The sequence below is a fragment of the Fopius arisanus genome, unplaced genomic scaffold, assembly GCF_000806365.1.
Source record: "Fopius arisanus strain USDA-PBARC FA_bdor unplaced genomic scaffold, ASM80636v1 scaffold00002, whole genome shotgun sequence".
NCBI classification, from domain to species: Eukaryota; Metazoa; Arthropoda; class Insecta; order Hymenoptera; family Braconidae; genus Fopius; species Fopius arisanus.
The window spans coordinates 1012747-1036036 of NW_011887741.1; the positions used below are offsets into that span (position 1 = coordinate 1012747).

At 38.1% G+C, this 23290-nt stretch overlaps 1 protein-coding gene across 2 annotated transcripts in view; it reads right to left on the bottom strand.

The window, feature by feature from the left end:
• Pde9 (phosphodiesterase 9) overlaps positions 1 to 23290 on the bottom strand; it is an 89526-nt gene that overhangs the window by 33353 nt on the left and 32883 nt on the right. For both annotated transcript variants that reach the window (XM_011304160.1, XM_011304153.1), the window contains exon 2: positions 21485 to 21598. The gene's annotated coding sequence lies outside the window, so the exon portion shown is untranslated. The remainder of the gene's footprint in view (positions 1 to 21484; positions 21599 to 23290) is intronic.

The window sequence follows — 23290 nt, forward strand, 5'->3', positions numbered from 1 at the left end:
CAAGATTGAAGCACGTGAAGCGATTTATTGAGGTCCATCAGTTGGTAGATTCATTCCATAATTATTAATATCACAGCTGATGCAATTGTCGATCAAGTCAACCCCGAAACCATCACGAACAAGTTGTATGTACACAGAATCATTTTTTTTTTAGCGATTCAATTTTTTTATAGTTGTCCATCCCGAGATATTAAATCATGTTGTATTTACGCTCGACTTTTCTTTCCTCATGAACGTGAAAATAATTTTCCAAATGCAGGTCAGGGGTGGATGGGGATGACTTCTAATTAAAACCTGTTCATCCACATATCGGTCGTCAATCGAAAACAACTTTCCTGGTGATTGTGTTTGCAGCTCGGGGCGCAACCTCACAATCAAAAAGTTCTTTACTGCGTCGATGATGAAATTCAGGAAAATTCCAGAACGTGGTGCAATGCTTCACTTTTATTGCCTCAGTTATTATTTTGTAGATAATTTCCCACGGTGACGAAAAGTTTCGAGATTTTAAATAAGTTGACTTTCATTCAAGAAACTTTTGCTATTAGACTAGAACCCGGGATAATGGTATTCGAGTCGAGGGGTTCTTAATTATTTCGGATTTTTTGCGTGTGATCTACTTTTTGGTGAGGAAAACTACTCGAAGCCTTTGTATCTCTCTCATAACCGCAGGATTGATGGAACAGGATTGGCTAGATTATCGCGCGAGATAAACCGCGGTACACCTGAACTTTGTGACCCTCGGACACTTCCGCTGGTAAAGTCCAGTGTATCTCAGGTAATTCGCTCCGCTCGAGAGAACCTACCCTGCAAATTGGAATTGCATCTCGGATTCGAGGGGTTTCCGGACTCGAAACGACGTGGACTCTGAAATGATGAAGGGCAGCAGGATTTGAATGAAATGGACAGGTGGATTTCAACTGCTAGGCATACGGTAGCTTTACATGCCAACTAGGAAAATTGAGAGTATCAAGAAGTTTCAGCCGTGGGGTATCACACACGCAACGCAAACTGTCATGACCGTTATTCTATTATTCTACGGAGACTTTAGAGTTCGAAATATTTTCAAACTGAAACGCTAATAATTTCCTGAAAAATTGAAAACTGTCCCGAATGCTCTGGCGATCTTGTGTGGACGTAAAAAAAATCCGACTACTCTCGCATGAATAATAAATCCATTGTCGCCATGGCGAAACGTAATATCGAGAAAATGTCGGAAATTGGCTTGACGAATTCTAGAATTTATTCCCCATAAATTACGTGTCCACCTCGATATGACTCATAAAATTTTTTCATCGATCGTAAAAGGTTAGCATTGGACCCTGCAAATATCGGAGAGATCGAACGATTTGCACCATATGTATTGCTTCGGCTAACCTTCAAGTGGTAATATCAGTTTTTTTTTTTATTCACCCTGATGAGAGTGCGTACGTTTTGACCTTGCCAAATTCGCGGAAGAAATGGATGGGAGACGGATCAAGTTTTTTGCAATCTTCACAGGATGAGGCAAAAACTGGCTTTCGCTATCTCGGGGGTAGTTAGTCGAACTCATCGTGGGGGATTTGGTTCATTTATCTAGGGTGGGATGTGTCAATGACCGGAATGGGATTGAAGGGGTGTGCGAGGGCGAAGGGTCCACTCCAAGGAGTAATAAATCCGGAGGTCTCGGGTTCCGAGGAATCGGGAGGATGAGAAATTGCTAGGAATCTTGAATGTACTGATCAATCATGCCACACCGACGTGTGGGTCTACACGAACTTTAAATTGCAGTACCTCAATTCACCGATAAATGACCGACTTAATTCTTCCACGACTGAAATGTCCGCGGTAATTGGATTATACTGTTGACAAATTTTGGCTCAAATTTCCGGAAAAGGATTAACGATTAAGATCAAGATTGATTATGGGAAAAAAATGGCGGAGTGAATGTCGTTGGAAATTATTCTGTACGTGAATTGATCTCTGACCAAAAATCATACATCCCTATCAAAACCACCAGAATCAACCCCTCCACCACTGAATTCCGTTTCAACCCGATTTCACGGTGACACACATCCGAATGCATCGCTATGCGTTAATTACACAATGTACCACCGGTGCGCACATACCGTTCATCCGAAGGGCGTCTAACGCAAATGATTTGACAGCCCCAAGTATACCTATTACCCTGTCAAATTTTCGGGGACAGAACTATTCAATGAAAATTGTCAATCTTCAGAATTATTCCCGAGGAAAATGTAATTGAAAAAACGGGAGCTATTCTTTTTCATTGGGTGTGGAAATTTTGTAAAAGGATCCGCTGGATTTTCTACCCTGAAGCTTTGGCAACAAGGGGTGGATTTGATCCCCGGCTTTTACGTACCCCATCAAACCGGACATTTCCGCAATTTAACCTCGAAATGCCAATACTTCGGTCTCCCCTTCAGCATTACAGGGTTCATAACTGCACGTACGATACCAGACTTTCGTCAGACAACTTTAGCCCACGCGATGGCTAAAATGTACGAGTCACCACATGTGTCCCCAGTGTCATCCCACCACAAGCTCAACTGCAAAAAGCTTTTCCCCATCGAGCTCCATAAATTTACACGATCCCCTGGGCATTGGCCGATATGGTACTTCCTCGTTATTACAGTGACATTGCGCGTGCTTCGCTCTTGTAATGCGAACGGGTCAACGTTCGTGGGTAATTGAAGATCATATTGCGGCAATTAGGTTACACAGTCTTGGTAATTGATGCGCATGGCTAGTGCCACACAAACTCATGAAAAATTTTTACTCCATTTTACCGAGGAAGTGCTTTTATTCGATTTGATAGAAAAATTGAGAATTCAATTTCGGGTAATTCAGTCAACAGGAAAAGACGAAAATTCTGAGTTTTACGAGTTTGATGGGAAAATAAATGGCGAATTCCCGGGAATTTTTATCGCCATAAAAATTATTTATTGGGGATAAATAAAAAAGTGCAAATAACGATTTTATTCCATTCTAATAAATTTTTTTAGGGATTGGAAAAATCCTCATTATTTCATAATAAAAAGGAGGACTCATTCCTCGATGATTGATTTGTTTGAACAAATAACTGGATTTTAATAATGAATTATTCTGCTATCTGAAACGCAAACTGATATCCTTAATTGCCGCTTAATTGCTTATCGGATGAGCGTGACAATTTATGATTCAATTAGCCTCTTCGAGATGGGAAAATCTGATCCGCAAATAGAGGATGGATATGAAAAATTCTGATGCGTCATGAGAAATTCATAATTCTATAATAAAACGTTGAGATCTCCGATACGTCATTCTAATTATCAACACTATCCCTCATCGATTTGGATTAGAACAAAATGGAGAATCACCTGAAAGCCTATACGCGTGAAAATTAATGTATATCTATCATTCCGTGCCTTGAGGCGCTGGACAGAGGAAAACAAACAATTGTTAACGAGACGCATCAAAGCAGATTGAAGAGATTTCCTGCCGCGGTTTAACCGGGGCTAGAGGTTAATTTATCGAATTAAATGCCCTACGATTGCGTTACAACGTCCGATTCATGAGTGTTTCGTTGAACTTCGGTTGGTGTCGATGCGAGTCTTAACGGAAAAAAATATATATCATCGATTTCCCAATTTTCGCGAGTCATTCAAATTTTCGGGGACCCACACTGAGAAAAAAAATTTCTTTTGCCAAGAATATATTCTTGTCACCAGTAAATCATGCAACCACTGTATAAATACTCCCATAAGATTTACTAGTGCCAAATATATTTTCTTGTGATTAGTAAACATTCTTGGCAAAAGAATTTTTTTTTCTCAGTGCATTCATAAGGGAAATTCGCGAATTGATAACAGGAGATTCATTAATTTTCAAACATGCAGTTAATGCGCGATTGGAAAATTGTGAAAATAGAAAAAAGTGGAAAAGTGGCGTTGTACATTATTTTTGGTGCATACCTGCCGGATAAAAATAAAAGACAATTAGAAAATGATTCCGGGGAAGGGATTAGCGGTTTTAATTAGACTGCGGATGCCCACGAAATTGAGAGAGCCCCGTGAAATTTTAACGTTTCAATTTTGAATGATGAAAACATCAGGAGAAGGTAATTAATTATACGAAACTGAAATTCATCGAGCATAACGTTGTGTACGTGAGAGCGGAGCCTCAAGATCCTTCAGAATGAAAATTTTCACTCCCCCAGCGTCAGCAGAGTTGAAAGGGGAAACGTGAAAGCCGAGGGCTCAGGGTGAGGATCATTTCAGGCCCTCAACCTTCATTTTCGGAGGTAAATCGCACTGGTGTCTCGTTACAAACCAACTCCTCCAAGACAAACCGCGGTGCTCTAATTAGAAAGTACTCCACCAGGAGGTCCGATCGAACTTGACTTCCTCGAGGGTTCGCCAAAGTTTTCGAAAGTCAAAAATTCCAAAGAATTTTTTAGAATTCCAAATTCTAATTTTTTACGTTTTCTCCTGGTTATTCCCTCAGATCTCTATTCGACAGCTTTTACGTACAGTGAACGAATATTTGGTATTCCCTTGAGAACGCTGATTCGTTAGACATTTCCCCATACGAATGTGATTTGTAGACGGATCGGCAACATTCGTTAATGGATTTCTCATTTCTTAGTCTTGCCAACCTTATTTACGAATCTTTAGGATACATCGTATGGGAATAAGATTCGTGTGGGAAAATAAAATTGTCGAATGAAAGATTTTCCCTCACGAATTTAAAATTCCCAAACGAAAGTGATCAACGAATCATTCGTTCCTTCACGGATTACGTTCGGTTTACGAAAGACGTTGCCTATGCGATGAGAATAAGCCCCCAGGAGAAATCCCACGGAAAATTCCGATCTCAATTCTGAATTTCGAGTTGAGTTTTCGAGGACGACGAGGCATTTGGATATCGGTAAAACGACTGGTGAGGTCTTGAATGGAATCGATAATTCGATTCGAGGAAAATTCTCGATTCACATCTCGACCTCGATCTCATCCCTCGTTTCTCAACGAATAGTCGACCTCTGTTCTATTCACTAGATGCGTAAAAATAGAAATCACCACTGGGTGTCTATTATTCCTATCTCGATGTATCTTCGATCTTTTGATTCAACTCTCGCAGAAGGAAATTCGAATCAGCATCGAAAAGAAGAGCGAATTAACGAGATTCCAAGGGATGAAAAAGATATTGACTTCGAGATGAAGTTACACCGGAGAAAGTCAAGTATTTTTTCATTTTTCTCGTAATCCAAATCTTAAATTGAGATTCTGATCGAAAGAGACAGACTCGCAATCTTAAATTGAGGAATTTTCTTTGCGTTCTTTTGAAGTGAGACTTTGAAATACTTCTTGATTCTGCGAGAAAATTTTCTAATGTAATTACATGAATATTGAGATGTCAGATATAGGAAAAAATGAGAATAGTATAAGTATTATATGAAATGAGCAGAATTTTTTACAGAAATTCTCATTTAAGGGAAGATTGGGAGATCTCCAGAAACCGGAGAATCTCTAATCAGAGGCAATTGCGGTTTTCAAAGTAATTCTCCGGAGGTACTACCGGTGTATGTCCGATAAAATCGATTGGATAATTAAACGATACCCCATTGTTTCCGTGAAATCGTCCGAGGTGTATCGAATAGTCCATGTCTATTCATCTATCCTTCAACTCCACGTGGAAAATACATGAGGCGAGGATAAATGGACCCTTTCATTCCGGCATTCATGTACTTCACCTGCGCACATCAAGTGAAGTCTGCATATTACAGTACAACAAATTGTTCAAGGACTTCTTCATATCGCCTTCGAAATTTCAGGAATTTTCAATTGTGACGGAAAACAATTTTTTTAACTCGACATTCGTCGGATAAAGTAGAAGAAAAAAATTCATTTTTCTGAAAAGAATTTATAAAAGATCAGGGTAATTATTAACAAAATGGAGTGAACAATCGTCGAATTAAATGGAAAAGCTAGAGGTATTTTCGCGTGTTGAGAGATCTTTTTTATTTCTGAGAATTTCCTGTCTTTAAATCGAAGAAATTATTTTTCTTTTTGGCGAATGGTTGTTGTTGTTGTCTATTTTATTGTTCTTCCAGGGTGGAAATACACGCGAAGACAGTCTAAATCTCCCCGGGATTTGCCCAACGGAACTTTCTAAAATTATCCAGAAGAGAGTATACCGGAAGTGTCGTGGGATACACGGTGTTATCTCCGCTCTAGTTAAACGGAAATAGTACTTAGTATCGAAGTCCCACGAGTGCACGAGAAAAATATTCAAGTATTCTGAGTGCTTCAAAATAATCGGGTATTTCCCGGTAACTTTGTTGGGGACAAACGAGTGTCAATTTTCCACGATTTTCCTACCAATTGTGAGATGTTGGTTTGTAATGAGATATTCCTCCATTTTAACTAGACGACTAATTATTCGAATTTATGAGGGGACCCGGGTAAAAAAATTGTAATCGGAATATTTTTTCCAAATTTTCAAAAAATTTCTAGAAAACTTTTCAGAATTTTTTTTTGAAACAAAAAAAAATCTGTAGCGAAACAATCGTATTTTTGGGAAATGTTTTGAAAAATTGTTCAAAAATTTGTTTAGAAATTTTTTTTTTATAATTTTCTAGAAATTTTTGCGAATATAATTTTTTTTTTAATTATACTGTTGTTTTCTTACTTTTTTCATTTTTCAATATTCTCAAAAAATGCGCCACCTAAATTATAAAAAAAAAATTTCTATTTAAATTTTTGAAGAATTCTTCAAAACCTTTCCTAAAAATAAAATTGTTTTGTTTTCCGATTTTTTTTCAGTTTCCTAAAAAAAATTTTCTGAACAGTCTTCCAGAAATTTTTTGAAAATTTGGAAAAAATATTCCGATTACATTTTTTTTTAACCGGGGATTGTCGCGAAATGGAGATCAGTTTGAGCACGATTTTTCCGTGGCCTAATGAGGTTCGGGTAATTAAACTTTATCAATTCAGTAATTCAAGTTCTCAATTTAATTTCCGATTTATAACCGTTCCGATACATTACAAATTTTTCAGTAAATGTTTACCCACATTATTGAATATCTATTAATCGAGAAATATCGAAGGGACCCATTAGAAAATGAGGGAAATAGAGAATGGAGAGTTCTCTGAAGGACATCCCGAAGCATTCCCCAGTGACCGATGTATTGTCCTCCTTGATACCGTAACGGTATTTGCGGAACACTCAAGTGGAAGGCTAGTGTACAGGGGATTTGCTCGTGTCCGAGTGGCTTTCTAGGAATAAGCTGCCTGCCACAGCATATGCGCACTACCCCCGACAACCCCGGCGAAAATTCCGGAACTATTGTACCTGGTGGAGGTCATCCCAGAAGAGCAGCACAAAGTGCCATCTCAGCAAAAAAAAAAGTTCCTCCTCCAATCCACCATTCTCCTAATCGAACTCCACTCATAGATAATTCATAAATTAATAATAAATTAATAATAAATAAATAATAATTAATAATAACACTATCATTATTATTATTATTTAATCATTAATTTTTAATTTCCAATTAATGAACTGAAATTAGCTAGGATTGAAATTATAGAGAATGTTTGAAAAATCGTATTTTTTGCAGAATATTATTTAAATATTTTGGAGAATATTCGGGATTATTTGAATTATTTTCCCGATTGCCATGTAATTCATAAATGCAATAATAAAAAATGTGATTAGCAATAAATAGGAAAAATGTGCATTACGTTTTTTTGCAATATTGGCATAAAAGCTCGTAAACAATTTCTCTCCAGAACACTTTGCGAAAATGATACAGAAGAGAGTGGACTCGTGTTACTACCTCGTGTATATCTACAGGGGTTGAAAATGATGTCGTCATGCTTTCAAGGATCAAGTTGCAATGGAGGACCACTTGAATCCTTGTGGGTAGATCCAAGTGAAATATTTGCCACTTCATGAACAATTCATTTATTCTCGGATACATCTCTTGGTTGTAATATTAATATCGGATTAGAGAGGCAGAATGGAATATTGCCGGGAGCGACAGGCACTCGTGTACTAATTCCTATTATTTGACAAATGTGGAATATTCCAGTAATTAGCGGTACCTCAGCGGATTGTCTTCGAGGAATTGCTTGATAAAAAGCTTGATAAAAATTCTAATGACACTTCCCCGAAAATTGATAAACTGAGAAATCATTTTATTTTTTCGAATATTATGTAATAAAAATTCATTGACTCGAAAAAATTTTTATAGAAAACATAATAAAAAAGAAGTTCAATTAAAATTGAAATCTCACGTTCTCAATTTTCAATTTATTTATTCAAAGGTACAAGGGGCGAATAAAATGGTGGATTTAAAAGATGGCAGTTTTCACCCTCAAAGAAGTTGCGAATCAGGGGAAAAATCTTTTGCCAATAATTCTGAAAATTTTCCGTCACATTCTAAATCGAGATATACGCTCTGGGAAATTCAATCTCTCTCGTGAACAATTTTCCGCAAAATACTGAAGAACTTTCCTTTAGGAGCGGACGGTATCGACTAACTCGTGAAAGAAATCCGGGGAGAATAATAAAAACAAAAAGTCCAGGACGAAAATTCCATTCGACTTTTTGTCGCGCGAGAATTTCAGGAATTTTTCAAGTGCATCGACGACGTAGAATCTGATCGTACCGGACATCCATAGCCTGTAGCTAATTCTGGGGTTGCCATACAAATTCTCGAGATAAAAAATTAATCCTTTGAAAAATCGAAAACCGACATCGAACCTGTTGTAATCGTACGGAATATCCATTGATATAAAAAAAAATCCTTGAGTGTTCAATGACTTGTCGAAAAGTTCTTGGATAATTCCACCTCCTTCAATGATAAAAATAGTTAATACCACTGAAGCCAGAAGATTTTAGGAAGAAATATGAAAGACAATTTGTCCCAAAAAATCGAATAGCCACAGAAAATCCGTTTTTATTTCGTCAATAGCTTTCGAGATAAATCGATAATCAAGACCATTCGTTTGAATTATCTTATTACCACTTCGACAGTGAAATTCTCGGATGAAAAATATAGCGCTCGATTTGCGTGTTATTTCATGAAGAGAAATATTTCGCCCTCAACGAACTTCGAATTCCTGTACTTTATGGCTGGGGAATTCCAGTGGGAACTGCTATGCCAGTCACTGGAGTTATTGGACATGTTCATGTCTGGGGAATGAATATATTCTGTTTTGAAGTCTGACAGAAAAGGGATATGTCAGCTGTCAAATATTTTTCGAGGAAATTACTGGTATTGAAAATTCGAGAATGTCTACTCAACTCCGGAGTAATTTCTATTTTTCAAATAATAATTCACGAGACTGAACGCACGCTCCGCCCCCGCCATTTGATTATATTACATTTGGCTATATTGATGATGACAATTGACCAATGAGAAAAGAGTTTTATTCGACATGGCCAGTGAAAAATAGGGTTACGCGTGAAAAGTCTTACGCATGAAAAATGAAAACTTACTCTCGACAATTTAATTTTGGTGTATCACCTTTTATCGATAGGATCATCATGTCGTAAGACCTAGCTCATTGCAATTACTATTAAATTCAAGAACTCCAAGCAATCACCAGGCAATCGACACTTCCGGTGCATCTTGCCACAGTATTGTCCGACCTCTCACCGACATTTTCTACTGAATTGAACAGAAATTCATTTACCTCATTGAAAAATTTCCCCTCAATTTTCTTGTTTTCCTCGATTTTCAGGGAATAATTGAATAATTCAATGATCATTTTATTATTCTCTTCTAATAATTAAATTTTCAATATTCAAATAAGTCTAAGAATATTTTTTGACACCTCAATCGAAATATAAAATGTGAAAATGTAATTTCCCCGTGAGTACAGACTCTCTCGGAGTCTCGCGGTTCGAATCCCATTATTCATGGTTCAATCACCATTTCCTTGTCCACAAACCCCATAATTCTCGGCTGTGGTCCCCCCGATGCGTGATGCCACTGAGTGAGAAAGAAAGAGATGAGAAACCCCCACTGTTAAGTGATAAGGAAGTAACAAATTGTCTAGCTAGACTAGCTTCACTAACTGGTGCCGCGCGACACTAAACTCCGTCACTACTCCCTCGTTTTCAACTATTATTTCTCGCATTTTCCAGTCCCTTTACGACCACTTCTCCACAAAGTGTAGGAGAAAATTCTTGAATTGAGAATTCATTCGTACGTTTGAAGGTAATGCCAGAGATTCTTGTTTTACGACGAGCATTCTACTCCTCAACATCTTTACGAACGAGAATGGCTTCCCGCGGTTGTCGGAATTATCATTCAAATGGTTTTACGTATAAATTTTTGTTTCTACTTTCCACGAAGAAAAAAATATTTTTCGCCTGCAAAAAATGATCTCGACTTTTTTTTAATGAAAAATTCAATTGTGGATTTTTCAATTTATCACTTGTTCCCTTGATAACGGATAATTAATTTTTGTTTCGCGGAATAAATAAAAATTTGCAATTCCTCGGTGTGTGAATATTTCCCTGTCAAATGAGAATTGAAATAAAAAAAATTTACTCAACGCACCTCAAAACTCGGACACCAGTGAAATTCAAAATCGCGAGAATAAATTGCAATTTGCAACCTGCAAACAACGAATATTAATTAATTGAATTTACCCCCCGAAAAAAAATCCGGAAATAACACGAGAAGTCAAATTTACCCCGAGAAAATTGCCTCTTCGCTAGCAAGTCACACCAACTACATTAAAGCTGTAACTTTCTTGATTTAAACTTCAAATAGTTTCCACTCCAGTCTCGTGTCTTCAATTAAAACGTTTAGCACTGATTTTTGTGGTTGAACTCGCGAGAGACATTTAAATTGCGCAGACGAGCAATACATTGAAAAAATTCTACAAAATTAAATAATCAAATGAAAAAAAAAGAAGGATTAAAAATGACGGAGAAATTGTTTCCAACAAAAACGATAACAATTTGGGGCGGAGAATTTTTTGCGAAAAATGTCCGTCTCGACTTTTCCATGGCCAGGGTCAACCCGCCACTATAACCTGTCTACCCTCGACCCCAACAGCAATACATAAGCAACCGGATTTCGTCGTGGATGATGCGTGTCCAGGTAATTGGCCCTGACGCACAGCTTCGGGTTTTACGCGCAATAAAATTCCCATGGGGTACTCTCTACTCGCTCCTCACGTCTCTTCATCACCACCTCAAAACTCCATCAAGACCATTCGCTAATTTCCCTCGGAACAATAAACAAAAATACCCTATTTGCCATAGCCCTCGCTGCGCAAAATAATTCTATAAAGCTGTCGACTCCTTCATCAATCAATCTTCCAAATATGGGGAATTCTCAAGAAATAATTTCACAGTAGTCTCGTTTACGCAGCCCACAAATTAACATGACAATTAAAGATCCACTCTGAATTATATGAAAAAAAAATGTCAGCACGAAATAACCGGGGGAAATATATTGCTGCGAAATTTATAGACCCGTTGCAATTTATTCGGGGATTTTTTTCTCGTGGGCAGATCGCCGGCTGGGAAAATGGCTAAATTGAAAAAAAGGTGATGCGCATGCTAAACAGCTTGTGCTCTGCATCTGCGTTATGATAATTTCAATGGGCTATAACAGTCGTAAACAAGAAGCCGAGCCAGTCTCATTATGCCCACTCAACCGGATCATCTCCACTCCAATGATGATAAACGAGCGTGTACTCCTCTTTGCATTACTGGGTAATGGGTTCATATAATCGATTCAAAAAGCGCCTTAATCCAGTGGCTGATGAGCGGTTCAGTGGGCACCATCTGAATTTTCCAGAGGTATAATAATTCATTTCAATTACCCAAACCCACACTATTAAGAAATTACCTTTCAAATTGCAACTCCACTTTTTTTTATCCTACCATCAATTATCTCGATTTTCTAACTAAATCGATTTCTCTAATTATCAAAATCAAAATATTTCCAAGAATTCAGATTTTTTCCATCTTCACGAACTGAACTCCACAGGTTATTCTAAATCTCGAGAGAATTTATATTTTATGTTTTATGTTTTATGCAGCTGACGAATGACAAAAAAATGTAAACATCTCAGAATGCAAAGTCGTCTTGTAATTCCTCTCAGACAGTTTATTTTTCGCGACAGAAGTCACCGGAATGGATTTTAGACAGGAAATTGTGCTTTATAAAGGTAAATAGAAGATTTGTTGAAGATTGTTGGAAGTGACAGATTTTTTTTTTATTCGCTTCTGAATTTGTAGAGATCAGTGGGATATGAGCGATAAGCGCAAAACTACATGGAACGAATGTTAAATTATTGTCAGTGGGGCGGATACTGGGTGCTGTAGATTCACTGGAAAATTCCCGATGGAGTACATCCTCGAGTATTCTTCCTTTTGAATTTTTTATCTCGCGTGCTAGACCCCTATTTTCTGCTCGATACGCGTCAATTCGTATGGAGAAGAGTCGAATGGAAAATGGAATCGCTTTTTCCTGGATTCGATGGTGACTTTCATTTTGACTCATCTTGTTCCCGTATTCTGATAAATCTAGTGTTCGATTGATTCAGCGAGACATCGATTGCGCCAATTCAAGAGGAAATTTCAATAAGGGATTCACGAGTCAACGAAAAAAAAATCCATAAAACCTGCATTAAAATTGTCATAAAACCATTTTCAATAGTTTAAACAAATGAATTTGCCTCCGGTGTAATTAAATTTCTAGTTACCAATATTTAAAGAATGAAAATCAATTTTTTGTCGGATTCTCAATTATTTTTGCGTAATATAATCGCAAAAAATGTTATTGAAAAGAATCGGCATATGAGTACGGGTAACGAAATATAAAATCAGAGGAAATTTAATGGAAAATGGACTTTAACGTCATTGAAATTGAAGCACGACCGGAGAAATATTTTTATATTGACAATGCAGACGTAATAGACAGGGAAACCTCATAGAGAGACCTATTGACGGAAAAACTCGAGAGATTCTCATTTCTCCCTCTCCCGTAGGGATTTTTCATTTTACTCATGTCTCTCTTCTATTTACCGTGCATTTGATACCAAAATTAATTCTACCGATGCGAATTCATAAAGCCAGATAACTTGAATGCTAAATTTATTAAAAGTCAATTTCCCTCAAGAACCCATGACAGAATAAAAATACTTGAACGAAAATTTCACCTTTTTCCACTCACACGTTTCGGTCTCCGAAACCCGTCGAAATCTCAATAAAATTTTGAATTTATCATGAGCCCTATTCCACTAATGGCCAATTAATTTTTAATGATTAATTAATAATAATTAATCCCTGGAAAACTGGAGAAGTCAAAATCCGTTTCATAACCCATCAAACGTGCGCAGTAGGCAATTAGACCGAGATGATGATGATCTTTGAATATCGCCATCAATACCTACATCAACCCTCGCAATCCATCCTGAATACTAAGACTGATTCCATAAAGGCGAACGATGAAAGGATTCGCCCAGGGGAAGGCTCATTCATCAGTTGGATGCAGCTACGTCAGAGGATTTGGAATGCTCATTACCAAATAGCCGATGTTGCACAACGAATATTCATCCCACCACATTTTCATCCCTGATTGTACTGATATTTATACACGAAAGAGGTGGTTTCTGGTGGGTGTACAATAAAGCTCTGGCACGGTCTAGTCATGTAGATCATGTTCCTCTGTGCACTAGGTTTCGCCTGTTGTGCAGTGGCTTATCCTTCATAAACTAAATTCTGAAATTGGCGTCTCTTCGAATAATATACTCGGTTTATCTACCATTATTTGGCGTGTACTCACGTCCTTCGGCTTGAGTTTTGTGTGTGATATCGGAGATAATTAGATTATTCCGTTAGTGAGGGCACAATTATTCGTCAAAGGGAGTAGTGAAGGTCTAGGGCGAGGAAATCGGTATTTCCTACACTGTTGCAGGGAAAACTAAATATGAGGTCCGCGATTTCAATTGATGTACGAATTTCTGTGTGAATATTCAAAATTATACGTTAACGCGCCTCGTTGGTAATTATTTCATTATTATCAGATTTAATGTCAAATTGATGAAATTGAAATTGATGCCTCATTTCGAAGTTTCTTCCTCGGTAAAATTAATGAACGATCCGACCTGTCGTGAAACCTCAATGTCGACAATTCTCTAGTGGGGGACTAGGCGATGCTTGAGGATGAAATTTTAATGGATCGTAATGAGCCCCTCCCGGGTTGTAGACATCCTCTCGGGATTTGATGTATGAGTGCTCAGCGACAAGGAAGCGATTCTCGTCAATCGACCAATCGAATTGACATCGAATGCCAAATGGGTGGTATCCTGTCCCAAATAAAAATAGAAATCGTCGACAGCCAGGGCACGTCCATTGATGATTCAGAGAGGACGGAAAGGCCGAGGGACTCGCAACTCCAGTGTAACGCAAATCAGAGGAAATTTTTCAAAGTGATTGAGTACTTTCAAGTGCTTCCACTGAATAAATTCCACGCTCATTGCAAATAAATTACACCGTCTGCCTTAACCAGCGGAAAAATAATTTTAAAAACTATGAATTCGGGATGTTCGATTTTGAAAAATATCAATTTTTCTCGTGTACCTCCAAGCTCTCCATGAAGCATGGAATCATTGAATATGAAAAACGGAGTTGAAGCGCAGGTGATCGATACGCCTGTGCGACTTTGTGGGGAAAAAGAGATATAAAAAAAAAAACGAGGTTTCAGTGTAAAGCTCCGAGGATAAAACACCTCGGGGCCTACGATGATAAATCCGCGTTTTCCACCGGAGGATGTGACAAACCCCCTATCCTGAACTATTCTAGCTTCCTCTTCGTTTCCTACCCTTCGATTTCTCTTCCTCTTCAACTTGAAAATGCCCTCCCACAACCTCGCGAGCCTTCACAGAGAACGCCAACTTCATGCCGCCATAAATCCTCATCTTTGCTTCGTAACTTGCTGGTGGAATTGTCGTCCGGGGAATAAAAAAAAATATGAAAGAATGGGGAGGAATAAAGGAACGACTCAGGTGAAGAGTTTTACGGGAGGATGCCGTGGTTAAAGAGCTGACGGTGAGAGAAGTTCCGTCAGGGCGACGGGGGGAGGAAGAAAAGATCATTTGCGCGAATGCACTCGGACTTTTTCAGAAAAATTGAACAGACGACAATTTCACAAATGCACCGTTTTTTTTTCTTTTTTTTTGTAAAAATAAATTAAAATCGAAATATTATCATTAGCATTACTATCTGTCAATTTCATTTTTTTTTGTAAAAGCCATTTATTTTTATGGGCGATGGATTTAAATAAAAAATTTCAACATCAACTAAATTTTTTAGGGGAATTTAGGAAAGAATTGGAAATTCCATTAGTCAAGTAGACTGACAATCAGTAGGACAAAAATGACAGGAATCGCGAAAGGAGTCAGGTGTTGACGTGAATGATTCAAATAATTGTTTAATATTCACGCGGTCAGCGCACTTGATCTGCTATTCGCCTACAAATGCCGATATTAACACACGACAGCTCATTGTTCACGCGCCACTCCAATAATCAATGATTAATCGAAACAATTCGTCTGTCCTTGGCACCCAGCCTTGATCAGTTGAGGATGTTCAAATACATTCCCGAAGTCTCAAATTAATAATTTTGCATATCTCGAACTTTGCGCGCCCTCGTGAAGTCTTTGAGAAAATAACTTTAAAAAAAAAAACGGAGCAGAGGAGTTCGCGTGAATGTGAATTTTTAAGAAATTCCGGAATGATCGGTATGCAGGGAGGAGACAGATCGATAGATGAGGATCGATGAGTGTTTTGCCACATCGGGAGAATCAAGTCTTGGTGCTGAAGGACGACAAGAGTGCGCCGGTGACCGGCGAGGCACGCGATTATATCCATGTATAGTAACCGTGTGAATATTATCGTGCCAATCGCCCCAAGAATCGGCGATTAGAGTTTTATTCAGGAGTGATGATGAGGGGGAGGAGGAGGTGGAAGGTGGGGATAAAAGGACTCTGGGGCGTATAGCGACGGCGGTGGTCCTGGGGATCCGACAACAAATCCTCGTTAGCCTCACACGAGTTAATAGCACCCCTTCCACCACTAGATTGCCCATTTCTCATTAGCATCCTAGGCCATTCATGATTGCTCAATGCGATCCCGCGCTCAACAATTTCCCTCTGTCCACAATTAATAAATATATTAGGAAGAATCTTCGAAAAATTACTTTGAGACTCACTAGGTGAATGAATTTATTGGCGTATTCAATTTGAGAGAGCCATAAACCCTGATTTGAGACTTGTCTGTCATTTTAATTTGATATATTTTCCTTTGTGCACTAGTCCTTCGTAATTGGGTGCATGTCGTGGAATACGATAAAATGTGTGAGCAACTGTTATTAAAGGAAAAGTACGTGAACCCCTCTTCATCAACTTTCCATTAAACTTCATTCCTATAAAAATTGATGACTCAATTCGTACCGATTAACGCTTGCAAAACTTCACTATAAATTTTAATGAGTTATACCGAGTTAAGTTGGAGCTTTTCTGCGTATGAGAAAAGTTGTCTAAGAATTTCATTACATCGGCAATACGCAGTTTATAACTTCATACTAAGATTGTTCCTGATAACTTGCTCACCACGAATAATCTCCAGAATTTAGAAACCATTTGTCTTCCTGCAAGTCGAGAATTTATACGCGGAAAAGCGAGAAAATTGCGGAAGTGATGAAATGACGGGAAAAAATCCGAGCTAGATCGATTTTTGGGGAGATTTATTCCCAAAAAATGTATGAAATTTTTGAATAATTAAATCCAGAGAGAAAAATAATCGCCAGTTCCACCGCGAAAATTACGTTTTCAGTTATTTTCATTTTCTCCGGCATTCAAGACTATTCCACTAGAACCCTAATCTCGCCGATTCCCACTGGATTCCCGAAATGAGATCGTATATAACTTCCCATCAAGATGATGGATGTCAACAGAGTAAAGGCGGAAGTGAGTATCACGTGATACAGCCCTGTGTCTCATTCCCCAAAAGCCGAAGGGGTCATGTCATGTGTTACTTCCGGTTGGCATTTCCTCCCACCCCACAGTGGCCCCTATTTTTTCACCCTGAGAGATGTACGATTGGGGTGTGCGAACTATTATCGAATATCGACACACATTTACGGCCTTTGGAGGCGGAAAATTATTTTTCTAATCAATTTCAGTTAGTTAACGAAAAATATTTTGTATTGAAAAATAAAAACTGAAAAATCAAACGTCAAAAATTGCACTGCGTTTCAAAAATTCGATAAGGATCCTCGAAATTATCCTGTACATATTGTGATGCATATTTCACTTATTGTGCTCATATGAAATGACGACAAATGAAAACAAATTAATAATGGAACCGTCCATACTCATTTTCATTTTGAAAACTTGATTTCCTCGTATTTATCACGGAAATTCCCCCAACCAAGGCTTTTCCCCCCCAGTAAATAAAACCTAGCTGTTGAATTTCCTAATAAACTCAGCGGAAAAAATGCATTAACCAGTGTCCAAGCATTTCCCCCCAACACTAGCCGTGACCCAAAAAAAATGGTCCAAGTAAATTGACCCATATTGCATTACCCCCCGAAAATTCAATTGTTTATTCAATTTATTTCCGCCGAGTTTATTTGCCTGTGCGGTGTATGTAATTTTCGCCTGGTCTTGCTGTGAAAACATTCCGCAAGTGGTACGTCAGAGGAAAATCACGTCAAGTTTCTTTGATCCCTCCAGTGGGGAAACGATATACGAGTTAGAAAAGAAGTCTCCACTTCATCCCTTTTTTTTTCATTTTGTTTCCTCTTCCACTTTGTCTCGTTTCTTGTTCTCACATGGCCGAGGTGCCACTTGATGTTTATTTTTCACTCTCTCTATTCCAGTTTTTTTTCGGTCCCTCTTTACTTCTGGAATTGTTGGAGTCAGGAACGCGCGATGGAGAAGCGCACAATACAGTTTTGTCCCTCTCACTCGGTGAAATTCGTTTTGCTCCTTTCTCGCCGGCAGTCGGTTTTATTATTTCTCCCTTTTGTAGTTGATTTTTTTTTCACGGTTTTTTCCAACCCTCTACTTCCCTTTTCTACCACGCTTCTCATTCCGTGTTCCCCGAGGCTCCAATTAGATCTGTACACTCCGGAGCAGACGTTCCTCGAGGAGATTCTCGGCGAAATGAGCGCGAGTCACGAAATTTTTTTGCCATCCATCAATTCTAACAGGGGGTGTGCCATTTGTATTCGATTTCAATATTCAATTATTTTTCAGTGTATCAATAAATACGAGATAATCCAATTTTTTTCAAAATTTAAATAAACAAAAAAAAACAAAAAACCGAATAAAAAAATAACTATGTGTGATTAAAATATTTATCTCAATAATTTGATATGAAAATAATTGAAACTGAAATGAGACCAAAAAGGTGGGACTTTTTCTATACCCGGAAGTAGTGGGAAAATATGATTTGGTATGTTTGGAAAAATATCGAGCATTTTCGCGGCATCTGTCATTTTTCCCAAGGAAAAATCTGAATTTAATAATTCTTGATATCCAAGATAAGGAATACCCTTCGTCAATGATTTACGGAGAGTAGGAAACATAATATCCATGCCGATCGTAAAACGCAATTTATATTTATCATTGAATATGATTGCATAATGTTTCTGGTCTCAATAATGGAAATTGCAGGATATACATACCAAATCAATATGCAGACCCGACTTGGGTCATTATCGTGATATCCGGATGGACTATAAAACCGTGTGATAATGTAATAACTGTGATTAGCGGCAGTTACTTTTCAAAGCACTATTGATTCAATCATTTTACGTCCGACCTCTAATTCTTCGGTCATGTGGAAACGGAAAGACGGTAAATATAGAGAAAGAATATGAGATATTGCACTTCTATTATGTTCAGACTCGATCGTCACAATTTTACTATTTGTTAAACAAACTAAAATTGAATTATAAAACTTTTTGTAATATGAAAATCGGATATATCACGAATCCAGAGTGAAAAAATAAATTTAAAAAAATCTATACAAGTATAGAACTGCAATCTGGAGTCGAAAGTTTTCAACATGAATCGATGAATAATTACAATATCGGTGACAATTACAATTTCAGTGCTCTTTGTAAATTCCGCTAGCGAGAAATCACGCAATTCTCTGTTTTTCCCAACAAATGGCTTCTCTCACTGATTATTCCTACAAAATTAACGTGGGCGAGTTGTATATTGTGGTACGCCTCCAATTCCGGCAAAGGATCGCGAGCCTCCAACGTAATTAACGCAGCATAACATTCATTCAATCGTTACTATTCAATTACGCAAAAAACACTATATCTATATTCATCGAACGGTGTTGTCATACGCGAGCGGAGGAATTAATTGGATAAGTGACTTGAAATTGTTAGCAGTGTTGGTGGAAAAAAAATATTACTGCAGATGGAGCTTGGAGATACACCTGTATCTGGTTCCTCGTTATCACGAGATTGCACGGGTCGTTGGGTCTATCAGATGATAGAGATTGCATATTCATAATCCGTCGAGCGAACTAGCTACAGGAAGCATCCAACTGTGTGAACGACGAAATTCCCCATTTCTGTACGAAATTTACGCGGTGGAGGGCTAAACCTTCGCCGGGAGAAAAATTCACGAAAAACTGCGTGCGACCCTCGAAACCTTGCACTGAGAGAAATATTTATTGAAAACTCGATAACTTTTCTGCAATTGCATATTTTCTATATTCTTCTTGAAATTATTCATTTTTACGCATCGAACTAGATTATTTCTCCTATTTCGCAAAATTGCGTAAAATTTTTTATTTGGAAGAAAAATCAAGAAAATTCGAGTAGAGAAGAAATTCGAGGCCTTAACTAGAATCTTCAACACCCTCGAGATTTGAACAAAGAAATCCCACCACTTGAAATTCACCCCCGGTGCATCCAACACTCGAGTATCACTCGTCGGATAAAATGCCAAGTACGTCAGTAGCTGTCGACGTTATCCCGGGGGTTGCGCAAAAGGGCGTGTGCTGGACGACCAATAGATATAACTATACACACCCCGTAGAATGTATTTAAACTACATCTATATAATTGAACGCGAATTGCACTGAGTCACGAACAACCCTGCACGTACGTTGTTGCAGGGTCGACGACCAACTTGAGAATTAGTTCGGAAAGCCCAAAGTCCGATACAACAGCTTTTCTTGGGGGAGTTGAAGGGGGGTTGATAATAAAAAAAAAAAACTTCAATGTCGGTTCAATCTGCTCGAGATAGTGCATGAATGAGGTGACTCACAATGAATCACCGCCCTCGGAAACTCCTGAGTACGAGACTTCCATAACAAGGCGACTCTGAAAATTGCATTAAGGGCCTCGGGCAATAATTTTGAATGCCACCAGTGATTTATGCATCACTGCAACTCCGATGACCTTCGAATCGAGGGATGGGTAAATCATACCGATTCAATCAATGGGAAATCGATCATTTTAGAGTGAATCCTATTCGGAATATATATTATATTTCTAGTATTCGGGGTTTCATTGAAATCATTTTCTCTATTTTTACTATTGGAAAATTACACCTGAAATGAATTATTCACAATTCATAGTTCCGAAATTCAATTGATTGAATTGAATTGAATTTCAATTTTTGATTGAAATAAAAAAATGACTTTGCGACTAGAATTGCAATTCTTAACAGTAGGACTTAATGGACTGACGAATTAAATAGAATTCCTCCAAATATTCTCATCGCGATGGGAAAAATTCCAATTATAGTTGAACAAATTGAATTCCTCAACTAATGTTGAAACTGCACCCTCTCAAATGTGAAAAATAATGGCAACGCTCTCGAGAAATACCTCCAAAGAGAAATATCAACTGTAAGAGCGATGAGACATGTACCCCAAGCCCGATAAGACGTTTATAAAATCCCCAGGACTCAACGAGCCAAAGCGATATCCCGAGCCATAACAGACCTTTTGTTTGAAGGATCGTTAAACGAGTCATCGATTTCTCTCGAAGCTATATCAGACACAGGGTAACGAGACATACAAACGACCTGTCATTTTGACCTGGCGAAAGACCCAGAGAGAAAGAATAATTCACGAATGTCATTATATGCCTCGCATTATAACACAAACTGGAAAGCAACCAGTGGAAAATGCGATACAGCAGCAGGATTTAATGTTGAAACATCCGCACGATAGTGCTCGAGTAATATTCCACCGACATTTTCCAATTCATTAAATTCGTTTGTATTTTATTACGGGCAAACCTCGCCTCTACTTTTTACCCCATTGACGTCATTCTGTGTCACTCGCAGTTTCGTATTACATTATTTTACTCATGTGTTGGATGGCGTTTTTTTACCCGGGGAAATCTCTACTTTTACTCTAGGGAGCACCGAATTAACGCTCTTGCACGGAATGGGGACGAGATAAAATTAAATATTTTTGAATTACTCACCTTGATATGGAGCACGCTGACGATGATGTTGGGATGGTCTCAGGTCGGCGTTTATCTCACACTTTTTTATTTTTCACTTTCAACGAGACAGACACTCATTATTTGATGCAACTCCTGAAATAAAAAATTTAACGTAATTAGTTCATTTTAATGTGAATTAAATATTAAAGGGAGAAATACTTCTGGGGAGATATCTTTTCAATACTTTTCGGGCATAAAAAATGGGATTTTTCTTTCAGAGATGATAGCGGAGAAAACATTAAACGGTAGTATTTTTCGCGAATGTTATTCATGGATGATGCCCTGTGGAACACAAAAATCGGTGTATCACCTCTCGGTGGCAATTTATGCACAAATTTTCGGTCGTAAATTGCGATCACAGAGGGTCGAGCAGAACGGGCTGTCGGGGGAAAAATAAATATTCATTGGTGGATATTCCTATCGTTGAACAGACTCACGCGATTGTCCTCCCGGCGAATCATTGACCCGATTTTGTCATGATATAGGTGATTTGGACGAAGTGAATTTCATGGGATAAATGGAAATTAAATTAAAAAATAGGGGATTTTAGACAACGAGATTGTAAATTGAATCACTCTTTCCATATTTTCCTCATTAAAAAAAAAAACCAATTTAATTCCCGAATTTTCGCGATTTTCTGAATTTTGACATTTTTTAAATTCGAAAAACCTCTCTGCACGGTTCACTGAAGGTGAGAAAAATTTCTACGAATACATTAATGATTATTCGATTTCCACGACATTGACTCGATCTTCTTCTATTTGATAAGCGTCCTGATAACCTAATGTGATTTAGAGTTGTGTCTGGTGCACACCTCTAGAGGCACCATAAGAGGATTTCTGAGCATCAGGAGAGGATGATTGTGGAGAGGATTTTCCAAGGCTCTGGGTCTATTTGCCCTAAGGCCAGCACGCATATTTTCTCTTTCCTCGAGATTATCCTGTATATAGGCATTGGCGCACCCGGAAATTACTTTCGCCCATTTCCCACCTGAAGAAATTGCAACGTAATAACGTTCAAAAGAGTCAGTTAAATTTTATGTAACCTCAAATTGACTAACACGATCATTCCAATAACGACCCAAGGACATTTTTATAACGGAAAAATGCCAATAGCATCAGTATTTTGACGTACGACTGAGCGGAAGAAAGTTATGTGGAAAATCGTGTACCAGACAGCGTCACCTTCAGCCAATATATGATATATTTTCACATACTTGTACCATTCGATGTATCGAGAATTTTATCGGATACATATTGGATACTCGCCCGATTTTCCGCGTGATTTGTACTCGTTATCGGGGTCATGTGCACGAGTGACAGCTCAATGATAAGAAGCCCGGGATGTTCGCTCATGAAGTCAATTTCAAGTTACGTCAACCTCAAATCACCGCGATAATAATTTCTATTGTGAAATGGTGAAGTGGTGAAGGTTAACAAGTCGATTTACTTGATAGGTTAATTTTCCGAGAAAATCTCCGAGTCCACGAGCGATAATCGAATTATTATAACTCCCTTTTCTCTCCTCATTGTACTCTAAAGAAATTATATGGAAAATTGCGTCGCTGTATTCGAAAGAACGAGAAATAGTGGTCGACTAGCCCTTGATTATGCCCGACTTTTCCCGCATCGATAGCAATTTTTCCAGTCGTGCAACTATTATTTTTCCCGTGTGCGTATATCGCCTTTCATACCGGATCCAATCTCAATCATAACGCCACGAACAAATGGTGCCATTTCTTTCCCTTATCTCACTACAAAATCCAAGTGGTGTAAACAATCTAGC